General features: G+C 39.8%; 1 protein-coding gene across 4 annotated transcripts in view; it reads left to right on the forward strand.

The window, feature by feature from the left end:
• Positions 1-17,957, forward strand: part of fut8b (fucosyltransferase 8b (alpha (1,6) fucosyltransferase)) — a 435,447-nt gene that overhangs the window by 286,190 nt on the left and 131,300 nt on the right. For 2 of the 4 annotated variants that reach the window (XM_088324686.1, XM_088324685.1), the window contains exon 1: positions 3,721-3,900. The exons of 1 other annotated variant lie outside the window; for it this stretch is intronic. The gene's annotated coding sequence lies outside the window, so the exon portion shown is untranslated. Of the gene's footprint in view, positions 1-3,720; positions 3,901-4,010; positions 4,173-17,957 lie in introns of those variants that run through there. One more of the 4 variants, XM_088324687.1, reaches the window with a different exon arrangement.

Consider the following 17,957-nt stretch of genomic DNA (forward strand, 5'->3'; position numbering starts at 1 on the left):
TAGGGGGTCGTGTATATGTGATGTAGGCTTATATGTACTGTGTATACTGTACTTACAGGTTTGGTTTTGCTGGTCATGTTGTCATAAACCGGAACAGGAGGAGAACCCAAATGTGTGACGTTTCCCACATGAAATGAGATGAAATGATCTGCATTTATATAGAGTTTTTCAAGTCAATGACTTCCCAAAGCGCTTTACAATGTGCTCCACATTTCCCAATAGCGGCCTTTTATTGCAGCCATGTAAGATGCTAACCTGCTTATTGGGGGTATTAGGGGTTCAGTGTCTTACCCAAGGACACTTCGACATGTAACACGGACGAGCCGGGATTCGAACTGGGATCCCTTGATCCCAAGACGAGAGCTCTACCTCCTGAGCTACTGCCGCCCCAAGCTTTAATTTTACAGGAAATGGGGCAATTATGCACACTAACCCAAACGCCAGTGATTCGGCGTTCGTTGGGCGGAAGACGTAAGTTAGCAGTCTGGCGTGGAATGACAGGAAGCCAGTGGCCGTCGAGATCGATACCAATTGCTCGAGCACATATCGGACAGATGGAGCAATACCGGACAGGACGGGACAGACAGGACTGATATCAAAACTGGATGTCGAAATTAAACAGGACGGATCAAAACTGGAGATCGATATTATAACAGGACAAAATAGACAGGAACATTACCAGACTGGAAACACAGGCAGGGAACTGGACAGAGTCAAAACCCACGCCTCGCGGGGCAGAGGTTTGTTGACGGACTGACAAAGGGTGAGGGAGAGCATTGAGCTTAAATAGAAGGGAAGCCAATCTGTCAACGAGCCGCAGCTTTCGCCACACGGGCGGGGCCAATGGGGCGCCATGGCAACCGTGACAGTTGTTGTTTGAAAAAAAAAGGTAAATGTATATTCTACTAGCTCTGTTTTAACATGCACAAAGCTTTGGTCGATGAATTGGAGAAGTGAAATATTGTTCTTAATTTGGGTCGCAGGTTGTCATCAGGGTGGAATGGCGTGTTCTGAAAATTGAGAACCAGCGGTCTAGCAGCAATAAATCACAACCTGTATCAGAGTTGTATCGGATGTTTTCTATTGTGCATATTTTGAATGTAAATGAGTATCGGACGGTTCGCCTGCCTGTTTTTTTTTTTACTGTAATTAATGAACTTGGCACGTTTAATTGCAGTTATCAAACGGTCTAGCAGCAATAAATCACCACTGGTATCAGTATAGTATCGGGCATTTTCTGCTGGCATATTTTGAATGTAAATTATCAAATTTCATGGATACTGTTACTGTACTTAGTAAACTCACAGCAATATTGTCACGGTTGCCATGAAGCCAAATTGGCCCCACCCATGTGGCGCCAGTTGCAACTTATGGAAAGATTGGCTTTCCGTCTATTTAAGCTCAGTGCTCTCACTCTTCCTTTGTCAGTCCATCAACGAACCTCTGCCACGCAAGACGTGGGTTCTGACTCGGTCCTGTTTCCTGTTGGTATTTCCTGTCCGGTATTGTTCCTGTTTATTTTGTCCTGTTTAATATCGGTTCTAGTTTTGTTCCCGTCTACGTTTGTCCTGTTTATTATTCTCTCCCGTTTTCGTTCCTGTCTAGTTTGTCCTGTTTAATTTCGATATCCTGTTTGAATATCAATCCTGTCTGTCCCTTCCTGTCCGATATCTACTCGTGCAATTGGTATCGATCTCATCGGCCTCTGGCTTCCTATCATTCCACGCCAGACTGCTGCCTACCGTGCATGACTCCCCATTTCCCGTAAAATAAAAGGCTTATGTGAGAAACGTCACAAGTTTGGGTCCTGATCCTGTTCATGACAAATAAGCAGGGTTGGGTAGGGTTACTTTAACTTGATTACTTTCAATTACTTTTGGATTACTCCAATACCAAATATGCTAATAAAAGACAAAAAAAAAGTAAATATAAATAAAATTAGTTTTGTGCAGGCTTTGGGAGTAACGGAACACACGGAACGACAAAAATGATGTTGGCAAGCTGTTTGGATTTATTTTCATTTTGTTTCTGTCGCATTTTATGTTAGTTTTGCCGGAGATCAAAGCCAGGAGAGAAAGCTTACCACGTGTTGTGAGTCATCATTTTATTCATATTTAGTTTATTTTGTCTTTTATTAGCATATTTGGTATTGGAGTAATCCAAAAGTAACTGAAAGTAATCAAGTTAAAGCAACCCTACCCAACGTTGCAAATAAGTAACCTTCTGTATTGGAATGTATCATTTTTTTTATGTAAATGATGATAACGCTTATATGCTGTTGGCAAATAGTCTAGCTGCAAAATAATACCGGAATAGTTTCAGACATTTTCTTCCGCTACATTTGACAAACATGTCTTGTATTTCAAAAGCCACACATGAAGGCGGGAGCCATTTTGGATCCAATTTGGACCCAATTTGGTGTCATTTTTTGTTCATTTGAGGAACTCCTTGTGAAACTTCAAAACCATTACTTCGACCAAATGCTCATTATGTGCGAAAGCTCGAACCACAGCACCAATCTTGTTTGACCTTCACGCTGACAAAAAAAACAATCCCTTTATTTTTTTAGCGTCCTCCTGAATACACAATTATCCACAGTGCTTGAATGTCTCACAAGCATATTTTTTGAAGCAATTCATCAAATGTTGAGAAAAAAAACCACGTGTCGTCAGTGGATGACACTTCCTGAATTGAATTCCGCTCTTTGCTATCCTCACCTAAGATATTTCACCTGTTGTGAATTTATCACGCCAGATAAAATCAGCAGAGCTGCTTTGCTTTGGCTTATCGCTTAAATGGAAAAGAAATGTAACTGTGCTGATTGTTACGAAGAGGAGTGTGCTCTGAGTGGAACCCTGTGTTGTATTCACTGGTGTTATATTTTTATTTTTTTTAATAGACATTTTTAACAATTTTATTCAAATAAAATTGTTAATTTAGGTCATTTAAAATAGATCAAAGTAACATAATAATCCCCTAACAAAATAAATACCAGATAACTGTGCAATTTGAATCAATCGATTTTTCTTCAAGAGTGATTTTTGTCGTCAATACGAATTCGTTAATAACGATTTGATTCAGGTGTGTTGTGTAGGACCCCCGACAGATGAATCAAATGACTAGAAAACTGGTCAGACGTCCGATAGCCTGTTGTTATTGTTGTTGTTGTTAACCAATTAATTGTTAAGACTCTTAACAACTTAACAACTCTTAACTTAAGAGTGGTAGTTAAATTATAAATATTTATTTGAATCCGTTTTGTTCGTGTAAGACCCCTACACTTCATAGTTCTGACACTTGGGGGCGCGCTAACGAAAAGCAAAAGACCACCGTCAAAAGAGACCGTGGACAAAACCGGATGCGGAGTTTTTCTATTTCAAAATAAATGAGATGGCCAATAAAATCGTTTATCGATTACTACTTTAATTTTGTAATTTTCTTAATTACACTAAAATAGTGGTCAGCTTTTCAGTAGATCGTTGCTCTGCGCCTGTTTGTGTGCCATGATATCGTTATTACTGACATTGGATTTTTCATTTGTAAATTGAATATAAAAATAGCTACATTTTTGTTCATTGAAATGGAATGTTTTTTTGAATTACTTTCTTACCGAATTTATAATAAAAACACAGTATGAATCATTAAATCAGAATACAAATGAGTCATTTCTCGTTGTATTTTGAAATTGCCACACCGGAAGTGAAATCCTCTCCTCCGCTGAATTTATTTTGACACCGGCAGATATCCACAGTCCAGTCCCGCCGCTCGTACTCTTTTACCCCAGCGTCTCGGTTCCTCGCTCATTGTCCTCCGCCCTCTCTCCCAGAACCTCCAAAGTTCGGCTACCGCCTGGCGCCGACCCCGGCCGGATACCCTCGAAAGCCTGGTACCCTTGTCCAGGTAAGAACTGCCGTTTCCCCCCCCCCCCCCTCTGTTTTTGTGACCGCCGCTGTCCGTCTGTCTGCCCCCCCTCCTCCGCCGCCTTCACCTCCACCACGCGACAACGCCGGCCTGTTGCCCGCGCCAAGGCAAGCCCAGCCCGGTTCCGTTATACTTGTTTTGCTCGGCTCCCCGGAAGGATGTCCCGCTCGTGTGCGACTTCCCCATTCGCCCCTCAACCCCCTCCCTCGCTTTTTTTGGTGGCTTGATCTCGCCAGGCAGGCGGCAGGAAGGTAAACAAATCCCGGCGCATGTGCTAAAGTGTCCTGTTTTGATGTGTTTTTTTGTAGCATTCGGAGAAGCTAAATGTTGTTGCTAGGTGGTGTGTAGGCTAACTGGCTGGTCCATATGCGTGACCTCCACCCACACACTGCAATGCAACTGTTTGCATCCCTTTTGCACGCCCCCCTACCTCCTCCTCCTCCTCCTAGAATCTTTTTTCCGTGTGTTGTTGCATGATCTCATCCTTCACCAGGCCAGGTATGCGTGTGTTGTCATTCGGGGGGTGTGGTTTTCGATTCTATATGTGAATTCCATGACATTGTTAAAATGCCATCATTGTCAGAATGCATTTAGGGTTAAAGGTGTCCCGAGTGAGCAGGGTTGGGTAGGGTTACTTTAACTGGATTAAATAAATATAAATAAATATGCTAATAAAAGACAAAAGAAACTAAATATGAATAAAATTACTCAACTTTGTGCAGGCTTGGGGAGTAACGGAACGGCAAAAATGATGTTGGCAAGCTGTTTGGATTTATTTTCATTTTGTTTCTGTCGCATTTTATGTTAGTTTTGCCGGAGATCAAAGAGATCAAAGCCAGGAGAGAAAGCTTACCACGTGTTGAGTCATCATTTTATTCCTATTTAGTTTCTTTTGTCTTTTATTAGCATATTTGGTATTGGAGTAATCCAAAAGTCATTGAAAGTAATCCAGTTAAAGTAACCAAACCCAACCCTGCGAGTGAGTCTGTCAAATGTTGTTGTTTATAGTTTGGATGCAGTTGTTGGCACGAGGTGGCACTTTAGTGTCTGTCTTCATGGTTGGCACAGGTTCTTGAATTTGTTGAAAATGCTTGAATTTTGGGTTAAGTGCTCGTAAATGCTTGAAATTGTTGCCAGGATTCATAAGTCTGTTTAAAAATGATGCCGACACTGCTCAAGGACGGCTTCGCTTTGCCTTTGCTTTTCTTCTTCCCTTGTGATTAACGGAAGTTGGCAATAGTTTGTATGGCATTGCCCTATGACGCATTATTGCACCTTACTGGTCACACCCAAGAGGGCAAGAGCATGCTACGTCAAAAATATGGCACTATGCAATGTGTATCAGAGCAGCAATTACCGTATTTTCCGCACTATAAGGCGCACCTAAAAGCCTTTATTTTTTTCAAAAGCTGACCAGGCGCCTTATAATACAGTGCGCCTTATTTATGGATCAATTTTAAAGTTGCAAAGTTTTCCAACTAACTTGCAGCCGCCGACTAGATTTTCCCTCGAACGCCAAGTAGTACGCGGTGTATGCTGGGATTTATTTACCGGCGTTTCATTGGCTAACCAATGTGTCAATCATCATTTGAATCGATCACTATTGGCTAAAGTTGTTCGGAGGTCAAGAGGCGGATCCTTTTTATCATTTACAGGCTGCCATTGGCGTAAACGGCAAACAAAGCCTGCAATTGGCCGAAAAAGATGTGTCAATCATCAGTTGAATCGATCACTATTGGCTAAAGTTATTCGGAGGTCAAGGGGCGGATCCTTTTTATCATTTACAGGCTGCCATTGGCTTAAACGGCGAAACAAAGCCTGCAATTGGCCGAAAAAGATGAATGCGTATAGCATGTGGCTGACGGCATAGAGAAAGCATTTTTTTCTATTCTGTATTTGTAAATATTGTATTCTCCTGGATTTACTACCCTCACGGATATAAGAGGACATTGCCTGCACATTATTATGAACACAACGACTTCGGTGAGCTATTCCGGGTTTTATATTGTCCCTGTATCTTGTTTCAGACTGAACTCGATGTTTCTGTGATAAGCGGTGCAGATAATGGATGGAATGGAGTGTCTATTTTTAAATTAAACTCAATTCCAAGTGTTTATTGTCTTATGCACAGTAAAGTTGCGAGCGAAAAAGAAAATAGAAACTAAGGAATGGTTGGAATTTCTTGAATCCCAAGACTTTAACCTTCCGAATGATGGAACGATGCATTTGAGTGACATCGTACGGACACCGCACCCGCACGTGTCTACGACACGTATTTGCGTCTTTGCAAGCTTTCGGAATGTTAAGGGGGTAATAAGTTGGACTGAACTATCTGACTGTTATGTCCACGTTCCCATTGTAGCGCCTTATAATCCGGTGCGTCTTATGTATGTCAAAAATAGGACCAAAAACTATTTTTTCGGGGTGCGCCCTATAACCCGGTGCGCCTTATAGTGCGGAAAATACGGTACATATCAATTATGGACTTTCATAATGGGGCATGCAGAAAAACAAGTTTCTCAGGGGTGAACTGAATGAAATGAACTTCCTGCAACTGAAAATTTAATCTACAGATTAACTTTTTACCAAACACCTACTGTATATAGGGATAGATTCTTCCCCAAAACACATATATTCACTATTTACTGATGATCTAAAATTCAGGTCTTAATTGATGCACACGCATTATTAAAAATCATATTTATATTTTTTCTTTTAACGGTACTGGAGAAGTTGGAAAATAATCTTTTAAAGCCTTTAACAAGTACTTGATTTTGCCCATGAAAAAGTTGACAAACCCTTTATGTTGTAAATAATCCCTATCTGTCATAGTAGTCACTTTTTTTGTAATTTTCTTTCTTTAAAGGGACAGAATGTGTATTATTTGCCCACTTAACGCTGCTGTATTGTGTAGTGCCACCAAAAGTGAGTGCCTAAAAAGCACAAGGAAGAATAACAGCTCCATAGACTCGGTGACCAACAAGCACAAATTGGACTTTTCTTTTTCTTTGCCTCGCTTTTTGTGAGGGTTTTGGGTTTTCGGGTACCCTAGCAGCAATATGGCGGACAATTATGTCAACTCCCTCTATGCGAGTCTCATATTGTGTGAAATAAGCAAAATGTTATTGCCAAGTTATTTTGCTACCAACCAATTAAAGGGAGGAATAAATTCTCATGTCAAATTTTAATTTTCATTGATTTTTGTTAGTATTAAATGCTATTTTAGCCAATAGCTGGGCAGGAAAAACAAACAAAAACAGAATTACCATTGAATCGTAGTAATTCCAATTTTATTAAAATGTTATTTGTGATACACAACCCTTTGAATAATGGAAAATGAATGAAAGGTATTTGGGAAATCAAAATAACAAAGAAAACTAGTAATTCTAAATCCCGCAAGAATTCAAATATGTTCATCAACGGATCCTTTTGGGCCAAGGAACATTCTGAACACCATTGTTTTTTGCCCCAAGGCGAAAATGGCACACGTGTGGGATACACTTGCATTTTCTATATACAGACGCTGCCCTACTTACGAACGAGAGAGGTTTAACTTACTTTTGGAAGATGGGCTTCAAGAGGTCCTCCTCCGTGGTAGTGTGGACGGAAAAAAAGCGATCCATCTGCTTTCTCAACCGCATCAAGCTTTCTTATTCCACTTTCATTTCGAAAGAAACAGCTGGCCTCTTCTTTACACTCTACACCAGCCATATTGAATGGATGCACGAGATATTAAACAAAAAAAACGTGAAAGTTCTCAGCGCGCTAGAGACACAGTACTACAAATACTGTATGTTTACACAATTACTAGGAAGTAAAAGCCGGATTTCTTCTTCGGGGTGGATGTTGGGTGACATCTCACCGCGCCACCACACGCCGATAGCGGCGGAAAGAAGCACTACAGTAATGTCCTGTACTCTGAAAAAGCTGCACACTATACTAAATCTAAATTAGAGCAATGTCCGGATACTTTTCGACTTCCCTAAAAAAAATCTATATAGCGTTTTACGTAAGTCGAATGGTCTTAAGTAGGGAAGCGTCTGTAGAGTGGATGCCACATGTGTATCCATCCGTATGTTAGACACCTACATTTTGTAAAAACTCAGGACGCATCAAAGGAGTTCACTTTTTGAGCAACTTTTGTTCCCAGACTATTAACTGCAGGTAATTGAGTCACTGTGAATTGAGAATCCCCTCCAAATATAACTTAGTTTAATCACTATATTCCTTTACCTTCTGGTTTCAAATGTACTTTTAATAGAGTTAGAAGTCCCTGTGTGGACCAACTGTGCAGCAGATCATTAACAGGTAGAGTTTGTTGTGATAAAGTAGCCCGGGCACACGCTAAACCACTCTACCGCAGTATTCAAGTTATAACTACCATATTTCTATAAGTAATCCTTGTCGGAAAAGAAAGATTTGTAAATGTGCAGGTTGCGATGAACTTTTTGTCACTCACGACCTCAAACGTCTCATCCTGAAGGCCGCCTCGTAAATTGGCTACTCCCTTTAGCTTCAGGGTTTGTTTGACAGACGAAAGGTCGTACGTTGGTGGAGAGGGACGACTGCCCAAGGCGAGTTGACTTAACGATTCGCACTCTTTAACGTTCATCCGACAGAAGCTAACCGTTTTATAACACGTCGAGGAGGGACAAATGAGCGGAGCTGTTGTTAAAATGTCCGCCCCACAGTCAGATGTTTAAGACTTCAATGTTGTTCTGCTTTATTTTTGATTTACCATCTCTTTAGCCTTACTTTTTGTTGCTATGCTATTGTTTCAATTTGTGACTCTGTGGTAGAAATAAATAACACTTGTGGTGAAGCCCATAAGGCGCAACTTTTTTTTTTTCCCAGAAAATTTCTACGACTCCAACGAAGCGCATCCCAACACGCTAAAAGTTTTATCAGTCCTCACTCTGCGGCAATAAATCACCCGATAGTCATACGGTGCCCAGGCGATCCGATCGTTTCTGTCCACTCGCAAGTGATCTATTCTACTCTCATCTGAATTGACACCGTTGCTGTAAAAAGTCAACACCCACGGAGGCTAATGCATCATTAATGGTATGTAATAAAGTCCGCTCTGATAACGTAAGGAAGACTGATTGAGTTAGCTGCCTTAATCTTTTCATGAATAAGTAAAGAGTCTCACATATTGGCAAGACGGAAAAGATGCATTTAGACTCTTTTACGTTATTATACACAAAGCAAAGATTGTTATCATCCTTTACCTTCACTGACTGATAGCTAACAGTAGTGTCCTTGCGTGGGCCTGTTTGTGTCGAACAAAATGCAAATAATTACTTTGGGACGCTCCATTCCCGGATGCATAAATTTTGATGAAGCACTTCAATCCAAGAACTTGATTGGATTTTGGGCCAGCAGTCACGATTTGCAGCGCAAGATTTTTGTTTTGAAGCTTAAGCGGCATCTAAGATTCTAATTTGTTTTTTTTGCGACATCATTTAGTTCATGACAAATGTTTTTTTTTTCCGTTTGCAGTAGAACTGGGCCAAAAACTATAATGATCCCGATTTTAGATTTTATCACCAATTCTCGGTTCGACTTTCCGTCCCTGGCGCAACGTCGCTTTTTTCAATTTACAGGTTGTGTGCATAAAAACGTACTCAGCAGAATTATGGTGTCACTTTACAAGTGCCATTACACTTAAAAATATTGGAGATTTTCCTTCTGTTTTAAGGGTGCTGATGGAAGCTATCAAAATAAATTGTTTTACATGACTAATCACAAACGACTAGGCCATCATTACTCAGTGTGTTCATTGCTGCATCACGTCTGTCTGTAGTATGTGGCTTGCATGATGCAAGGACTTACACTATATATAGACGGATGCAACTGAAGCATTTTTGCCATTGGGTCAACAAAATTAAATGGAAATGTCCTGGAGAAATACAAATACTAGTGCTGCACGATTTGGAAAAGGTAATTGCGATTTTTCAGACCTGTATTGCACTTTCGATGCGATTTTCGAATTTAAAAGAAAAGGGCATTTCTGTTCTTTTGTTTTTGGCAAGAACTTAAATATGCAAGCTTACCTCGAGATGACATCCTTGGACTGAGAGTATACAACTGTAACAAAATACCAACTATAGCTCTACAAATTGCAGTTGAATAAATTGTCTTTATTTTCGTGTGGTATTTATCTCTAGAAATCCACTGTGTTAGGCAGCATTAAAATATCCAAAATTAGGGAAATGATTAATGAACAATTTAAACAGTTGATTAGTTTTGACACAAACTTGACGTTGCAAAAAATAGCTACTCTTTGTGACCTATTTGTTTTGTTACTTTTGCCACATCTGACTATTTAGTAAGTATTGGTTAATAACCATCACCGGCTTTGAGTCATTAGGAATACACTTTGAATTTAATACCCCATTTCACGATTTAGAAAATCCAATTGATTTTTTTACAAGGACAATTGAATCCAAATCAATTTGATTTATTGCCCAGCTACAGTGGATTAGATAATGCAAATGTAAATCTTCGAATTTGCTGTCAATGTATGTTAATGTTTTTTTTCAATAACGCTAGAGGTGATGAACCTCTTTGAAAATAGCGTAACGGTGTCACTTAATCCAATCATTTAACGAGTTTTTAAAAGGTTCTTTTGTCCTCCCCCTGCACCCTTTTTGAGCACCCTCCCTTCCATGACGTCCGTCTTCATTTTTGACTAATGGCTTCATTAAACTTATTAGCGCTTATTTGCAAGCAAGGTTAGATATCAAACCTGGCAAGCCAAAGTGGGCGGCGACACGTTCCGCAGTTTTATCTGCACCAAACAGGGTCCCTATTAGCGGCGCCAGCCGATCCCGCGTCGCGTTCTGCGGCAATCCTCCGCCGGCGGAATTTTTATTTAAAAATAGCGTGTGGGTTTGTTTTTCATTTCAATGCTGTCTGCAATAGCAGCCCGCCACCTGCACAGCGGGCGTTTGTGTTTGCATGAAAAGACATTCTAATTTCAAGCGTCACAGTGTTTTGGCTCAGTTTTGTGTGTGTGTGTGTATAATGCTTGTTATTGGCTCCAGTTTGTGTGCAAGCAAGTTTGTGCATACTTGAAGGAATTCCAAGTTTCTTTGTGAGGCTCCTTTTTTCTTTCATAGCAGCAAATGTAATAGGACAATTATTTGCAGATTTGATTGGAGTGAAGTCCGGTGCTGACGCGACTTACTCAAATTTCAAACTTAAAGATTGAAAGCTGTGACTGATTTTTTCCCACCCTTGGTACACGTTACACATTACACAACTTCATGGACTTTTTTGCCATCCAATGGAAAGCAAATACGTTTCTTGTTTATTATTTGATCTCGTTGGTATAGCAAGTCACATACACTGGTTTAGTATGGGTGTTTGACATCCTGGAAAATGCTTGAATTATAATCTTGTGTTCTCAAGGATTGAAAAGAACATACATTTTCTGTGAAGTGCTTGTAAAGGCTTGAAACTGTTGCCATCTTTCACATCAAGTCTGCTTAAAAATGGCGCTGACACTGCTCTCTTGTGATTCTTCTATCCTCGTGATTAACTAAAGCTGGTATTACTTTGAAAGTATTGTCGTATGTAGCGTCATTGCCGCCTTCGGCTGAAGCCCAACCAGACAGATGTATGCTACACCTAAACGGGGCGCTATGAAATGTGTATTAGTGCAAGGAGTACGTATCAATTATGGTCATTTATAATGGGCAAAAATGAAGGTACTGTTTTCCAGAGGTAAATTGTAATGGGGAGAACTTCCAGCAACTGAAAATGTATGCTACTGATACATACCGTCAATTTACCCCAAACTTTTATGGGCAGAGATTTGTCTATTTAAATACGTATTATTCATATGTCCTGATAAATGCACACTATCAAGATTAAAAATCGCATATGTAAATCGCAGATATACTTGTGGCTCTGCAAAATGCACGATTCAAAAAGCATTTCTGCTTTGAATGGTACTAGGGTCATTTAAAAAAAAAATTGCATTAAAAGTGCTTAAAATTGGCCATGAAGGTCTTGATAAAAAAAAAAAAAATCAATAATTGTGATTTTCCTAACAACACTCATCAAAACACTAACTTCAGCAACAGACTGCTCCGGAGCTGCATGCGGCTCCCTGGCACTTTTTCAAAAATGTTTGATAATGGAAAATTAAATGGGGTCTGTAGGAGGACAAACATAATGCAAACATTTGTAACATTGTCATGTCATATGTGAGAATACTAGATATTTTAATGCATTTACTTCAAGTCAAAAAGATTAGAAATAATTGATTTGCTAGGGAGTTATGTGAAATAAAAAAATGTTTACAGTGACCATACAACCGAGATCAGAGCTGAGCAACAAATCAAATTCATTGAATTATTTTGTCATCTTTGTAAAAATAAGACAAGTTGATTCATCCTTAAATCGAGAGTATGCTTTCTACAGTTATATTTGAATAACTTCAAGCTTGTGGTGATTATAAGTCAATAGTAATAATAATTATTTTTTTCCCCGCTTTGTTTTTTTTCCAAAACATTTACATGTTAAACTGATTTTTGAAATTAATCTGAAATATTTTCACAAGATTCCTAATCAAAAATAAAACTTTCTTTAATTAAATATGTGCAGTTTGAACATTATTGTTTTGAATTGATTAAAATATTAATCGTTCAGAATCGCTGATCAATTTTAGATTTTATCACCCAGCTTTACTAAAGAAGATGGTATCCACTTTCCCCCCTCTCTATCACTTAAATATATACATTAGGGTTGCAAAATATCTTTTTTTTCTCTACTGATTCTAATAACACGTACAAGGAAAAAAATTGTAAAACCAAAACAAAACCCAATGTACTTGTCAAAGTTTCAAATCATCAACCTCTGCACACCGCTTTCCGATTCTTCATGCACATTATGAAGAAGTAGTGAGGAGACAGGACCATTTTGTTCTTCTACATCTATAGAAAACCAAAATCTATTCAAATGAGGAAGACGCATGTTAAGAATATTTCTAACAATTGGTGTTGGCTGATTATATACTATTGGCATCAAGTGACTAATGGTCTCGTCTTTTATTTCTATCGATACGATAACTGTGATGCCATATATGGCCATTATGTATTTGATAACAATCATGCATCCCTGTTTCACATGCATCATTCTTTTGTTGTGCTTTTACACCTGTTGTAGCACAGGCAACACATTAAAAAAAAAACAAAAAAAAACACAGAAACGCAAACACTTTTTACTTATTGTGTGCAGACATTGTGCAAGGAGAAATCTCAGAACATTGTTTTGTGGGAATTGTTATGTCTGTGCTGTGTCCTCTCCACATTCTACTGAAATCCAGGTGTTGAATAAAGCTTTGATTTCCTGCATGAGAGAGGAAAAAAAACAAATAAAACTGGTAGTTTTCTTGATATTTACAATATAATCTGTCTTTGAGAGCGTAGTCAATGCCTTAGAGATTCATTAAAAACACCCCTTTGATTTGAAACTCTCAGGATATCTCGGTCATCCGTAAAATGCCAGGCTTGATGTTGTTTGTTTAACCCGAGGCGACTGAATGCTGCCTTCGGGAGGGCAAATTTTTCTGCTAAACCACTTTTTCTGCTCTCGTATGTAAGACTGAGTTGTGATGTGAGGGCCAATCAAAAGGCGAAAAAGGTTTCCATGGAGATAATGGTAATGGGTCAGAATCCCAGTTTGAGATCGAAAACATTCTTTTACCCTCAATGTATGAATATTATCCCAGATTTAGGTTTGGTTCCACCTCGCAAGATGTTAGAATGTTCATTTGTTTGGAGAGAGTCCTGAATCTTTGTCTTCATTGCTGCTGGGACCTGCTGGAGGTTCTGACTCTGCTCGGAATGTTGTTGCCTCGCCATACAGGCTGTGCAGCCCATGGTGTCTTTTCATCAAGGAGGATGTTTTTTTCACACGCCCGTGCCGGCTGACTGTATGTGTGTTTCCCGAGGTGTTGTCGCTGCTGCTGCAGCTGGCAAGGTCTACAATGTTTTTTCTTCTCGTTCTGCCAACTTGACATGTCCAGAAATACCCCTGGATGCATTCAAATGCTACTTGTTAATATGCCTAAAAAGAAATTCCGTTGAAAGGATTTAATGGAATGGTGCTGCTTTCTTGTTGTTTTTAAATATTTTAAATCCCGACCTTGCACATGTTCTGTTTTTTTTCTACAAATGTGCCCAAGTAAAAATGTAGTCTTTATCATACTAACAAGTTTGAGATCATTGTTTTATTATCGCGCTTCCTGGCTAACTCAGGGACTGTAATGGAATAACATATTTGTCACAATGGTCCTCGTTAAATGGATTACATGAACTGTCTATGATCTGGTTTAATGATTTAATGTTTAGGATTTGTAGCATATTTATACAGGAAGTTAGATGTGTTTTTAGAAAGTGGCATGGTTCACAAATCTCTTTCTACTTTTTAGTTTTTCTTGTTACAAATGAATTTTTACCTACATATTTAGGGGATTTTGCACATGTTTCAGGCATCTTACAACTAAACCAGAAATTTGCTAAAAAAAATGTTTGTTTTTAATTTCTCCTTAACTTTTATATGTTGCGGATACTTGGATGCTCCAATGTAGTATTTCATTGTAAAACATTGACGTTTCAATTATTTAAATTAGTTTCTTACTAGTAAAAGAGGTGGGAATAGAGGAGGAGATGTACTGATCAGATTTTTGCAGTAAGGCAGTTGTGTGACAAGTTTATAGCGAAAGGAAGAGAAGGTGTATTGGGCATTCATGGATTTAGAGAAAGTATATGACAGAATGGATCAGGAGGCATTGTGGCAAGTGTTGAAGATATATGGGGTGGGTGGCAGGTTGCTGCGTGCTGTGCAAAGCTTGTATGAGAATAGTAGAGTTTTTGGGGAGTAAAGTAACCGAGTGTTATCCGGTAAGAGTGGGTTGTGAGGCAAGGGTGTGTAATGTCACCTTGGCTGTTCAATTTGTATACGGATGGAGTTTGGTGTGTAGTGCATGTATGAGCAGGGAAAGCGGGTGTAGTGTGTGATGGTGGCTTGCATGTAATTCAGCTGTTGTTTGCAAATGACACTGCTTTGGTGGCTGCCTGGAGCAGGACTGTACTTTGGTAGTGGAGTGGGATAGAGTGTGTAAAAGAAGGAAGCTTGAGGTAAATGCAGTCTAAAGTACTGAGGTGAGGTAGGTGTATTAGAGATTTTGAATGGTGTAAAGTTGCAAGAGGTAGATGGGTTTAAGTATTCGGGTTTGTATGTGGCAGCAGGTGGTGGTTTTTGAGGAGGATGTGAAGAAGAGTCTGTGAAGGGTGCAAGGTAAAGGTTGTGGTGAACGGAATATTCATATGTAGAGATCTGCAACGAACGGATTGTATGAAGGTGTGGTGATACCAACATTGATGTATGGTTCAGAGGAGTGGGGTTTGAGAGTACATGAGCGTGATAATGTCTTTGAAATGAGATGCTTGCTTAGTATGTGTTGAGTGACACGACTGTATAGGTTAAGGAATGGGGAAGTATTGACAAGAACTGGTATGGTGAGAGTTTGCTGAGAGGATTGATGAAAATGTTTCAAGATGGTTTGGACACATAGAAAAAAAGGATGAAGGCAGTTTTACTAAAAGAGTATGAAGTGCAGAAGTCGTGGGAAATATAATGAGAGGAAGGCCCAAATACGTTTGGATGGATGGGTAAAACGTTCTCTGATGTGAGGATGGTTAATTTAATGGATGCTAGAGTGCGTGAAAGGGATAGATGTGAATGGCGAACGATAGTAAAGAATGACGGATATTAATGCATATGATGCGAAGTGGGTAAACCAATGTATGCTGCTGGCCCTGTCTCCTGGTGAAGGGTTGCATTGCACAGCAACTCACCTTTGTTGTCCTGTGGCTTAATGTTTGTTGACAGTTTGGAATGGGCTAAGGGGAATGAATGTTTGGTCCTTTCATCCCAGACTTTGACCCAAATCCCCCGGGTTTTGTTATCCAAAATCCAAAACCACAAGTTGTTTATTGACACTTGAACCAGAATTTTCCAGAGAAATGTATCTTTAACTATATTCATCTGATGTGTGTTCATTGTCTGGGCTGTATCCCTTCATTGTAAAACTATCCAAAACACCCCATCCATCTCTGCAGCACCAGTGGCATCCACTTTTGGGTGGCACTAAATACGTGGGGCAAAAGAGACAGATGGAGGAGAAATGTTGGCAAAATGTGTGAGGTAATATTCAGGACATCTGCACAACTTCAGGCACAAACAGTCTCGTCGCAGAACCTCCCCTCCCCTTGATGTCCAAACACATTTAAATGCAACTAAAGACTCAGATGCTGACCGGTATGGTCGGAATGACAGCAATCTAAAATTGGCCACAGAATGCTCAATGACACAAAATAACAAGATTTTGAGCTCTTATGACAGAATGGGGTAATCGTACATATATAGATAGAACTGTTGTGTGTCCGGCCTGCCATTGTGTACTCTGATTTTGGACTATAGTGGTTCCTCTACTTACAAATATCTCTACTTACGAAGGTCGCCACGAGTTACGAAGCCAAAGTACAGTACAGTACGCGCTCTTTCTTGCTGTTTCGTGAGCTTCCCAGACGTAAACAAGCTGGCTGTCGCTTCAAATCTGCCTGGCAACCAGTGTGCGCGTGTGCTCCCAGCATGCTTTTCATGTCACTATCACAGTAGAGTGTGTACAGACAAGGAGGGTTTAGAGCATGACGCAGGCATCTATCAGCCCAAATCAAAGACATTCTAGCAATATTCCATGAAGTCTTGGAATTTGTGGGAATGAATCACCCAGAAAAAGTTGCAACAAGTCGGGCTAACGCTACGGCTGCCTCATGCATTTCCGACGGATTGTCAAAAGCTGTCAAAAGCAGACGTCATTGGATCATTTTTTTCAATAAACGTGAGGCAATAGGGTAAATGAATATTTTTAATATTTTCTTAACTCTTTGTTTTTTTTTTTTACATTATGTGCCTCTTGTTTTGTTTATTGTGCGGTAATCTAATTTTAAAAGGTATTTGTTTCATGTTCTGATGGTCTTTAAAGATTTATTTAAAAATAACCCTGCAAAAGTACAGTATGTTTGGAACAGATTAGCGCGTTTACATACAAAATGGGTCTCTATTTACGGAATTTTTAGGTTACAAAGCTATTCCCAGAGCTAAATTCTTAGAGGTATCACTGTATTATATACTGTTCTCAACGGGATGCCCAAATTTTATCCAACTGCATTGACTCACCACTCTTTGAGAATGGAATCCAAGGCCGGTTTGATCGGACCTTCATGGATCCATGACAAATCTGGGAAGAACTGTACTCATGGGAGAAGGTAGAACCTAAACCAGGATGAAAGCCTGTATTGTGTGACTCACTGTTGCTCTGGGCTTTTTATGTCCGACTGTCCAGTGGTTTTTGTTTGCCATGTCGGAGGGTGTTTGTGAATTCTTTTGGCAACGGTGTTGATCCCTGGGGGGAAAATTCATACACGTGACCTTCACTGAGAGGTCACAATTCATGGTCAGCTGCCTGGAAGGATTTTTTTTGTCCTTGTCTATCGTCATCAGAGTTCAATTTTTGTATCGACGTGTGGCTTTCGCGAGCCTACTGGGAATATGGTGAAGGATTGTCTTGATTGGATTTCCGCAGCTGCCTCACCTGACCCAGCATGAGGCTGTAAAAGATAGCAAGAAAACAATCAGACTGTGAGCGCAGCGAATGTAGGGCAAACCGCGCCTTTGTACCCAGCAGTCACAAACGTTCACAGAACTGTGCAAAACGTCACGGATGTCATTTGACAGCTTCGCGGTTACGTAACTCGCCCCAAAACTCCAACAAAACGCCGTCAGGTCTTTGTCTCTGGTCATTTGAAAGCTATTCTTGTGCGGGGTGATGAATAATAACAAATGATTAGCATCCGCCCTCCTCCTCGCATTAACATTGAATTTAATTTCAATAATAAATGGGACGTTAGGAGCGTAATGGTTCACACAGTTCAGTTCCACACAACTGGCATGGTATT

Source organism: Urocampus carinirostris, chromosome 20 (genome assembly GCF_059441175.1).
Source record: "Urocampus carinirostris isolate Australia breed hairy pipefish chromosome 20, RoL_Ucar_1.0, whole genome shotgun sequence".
Taxonomy (NCBI): Eukaryota; Metazoa; Chordata; class Actinopteri; order Syngnathiformes; family Syngnathidae; genus Urocampus; species Urocampus carinirostris.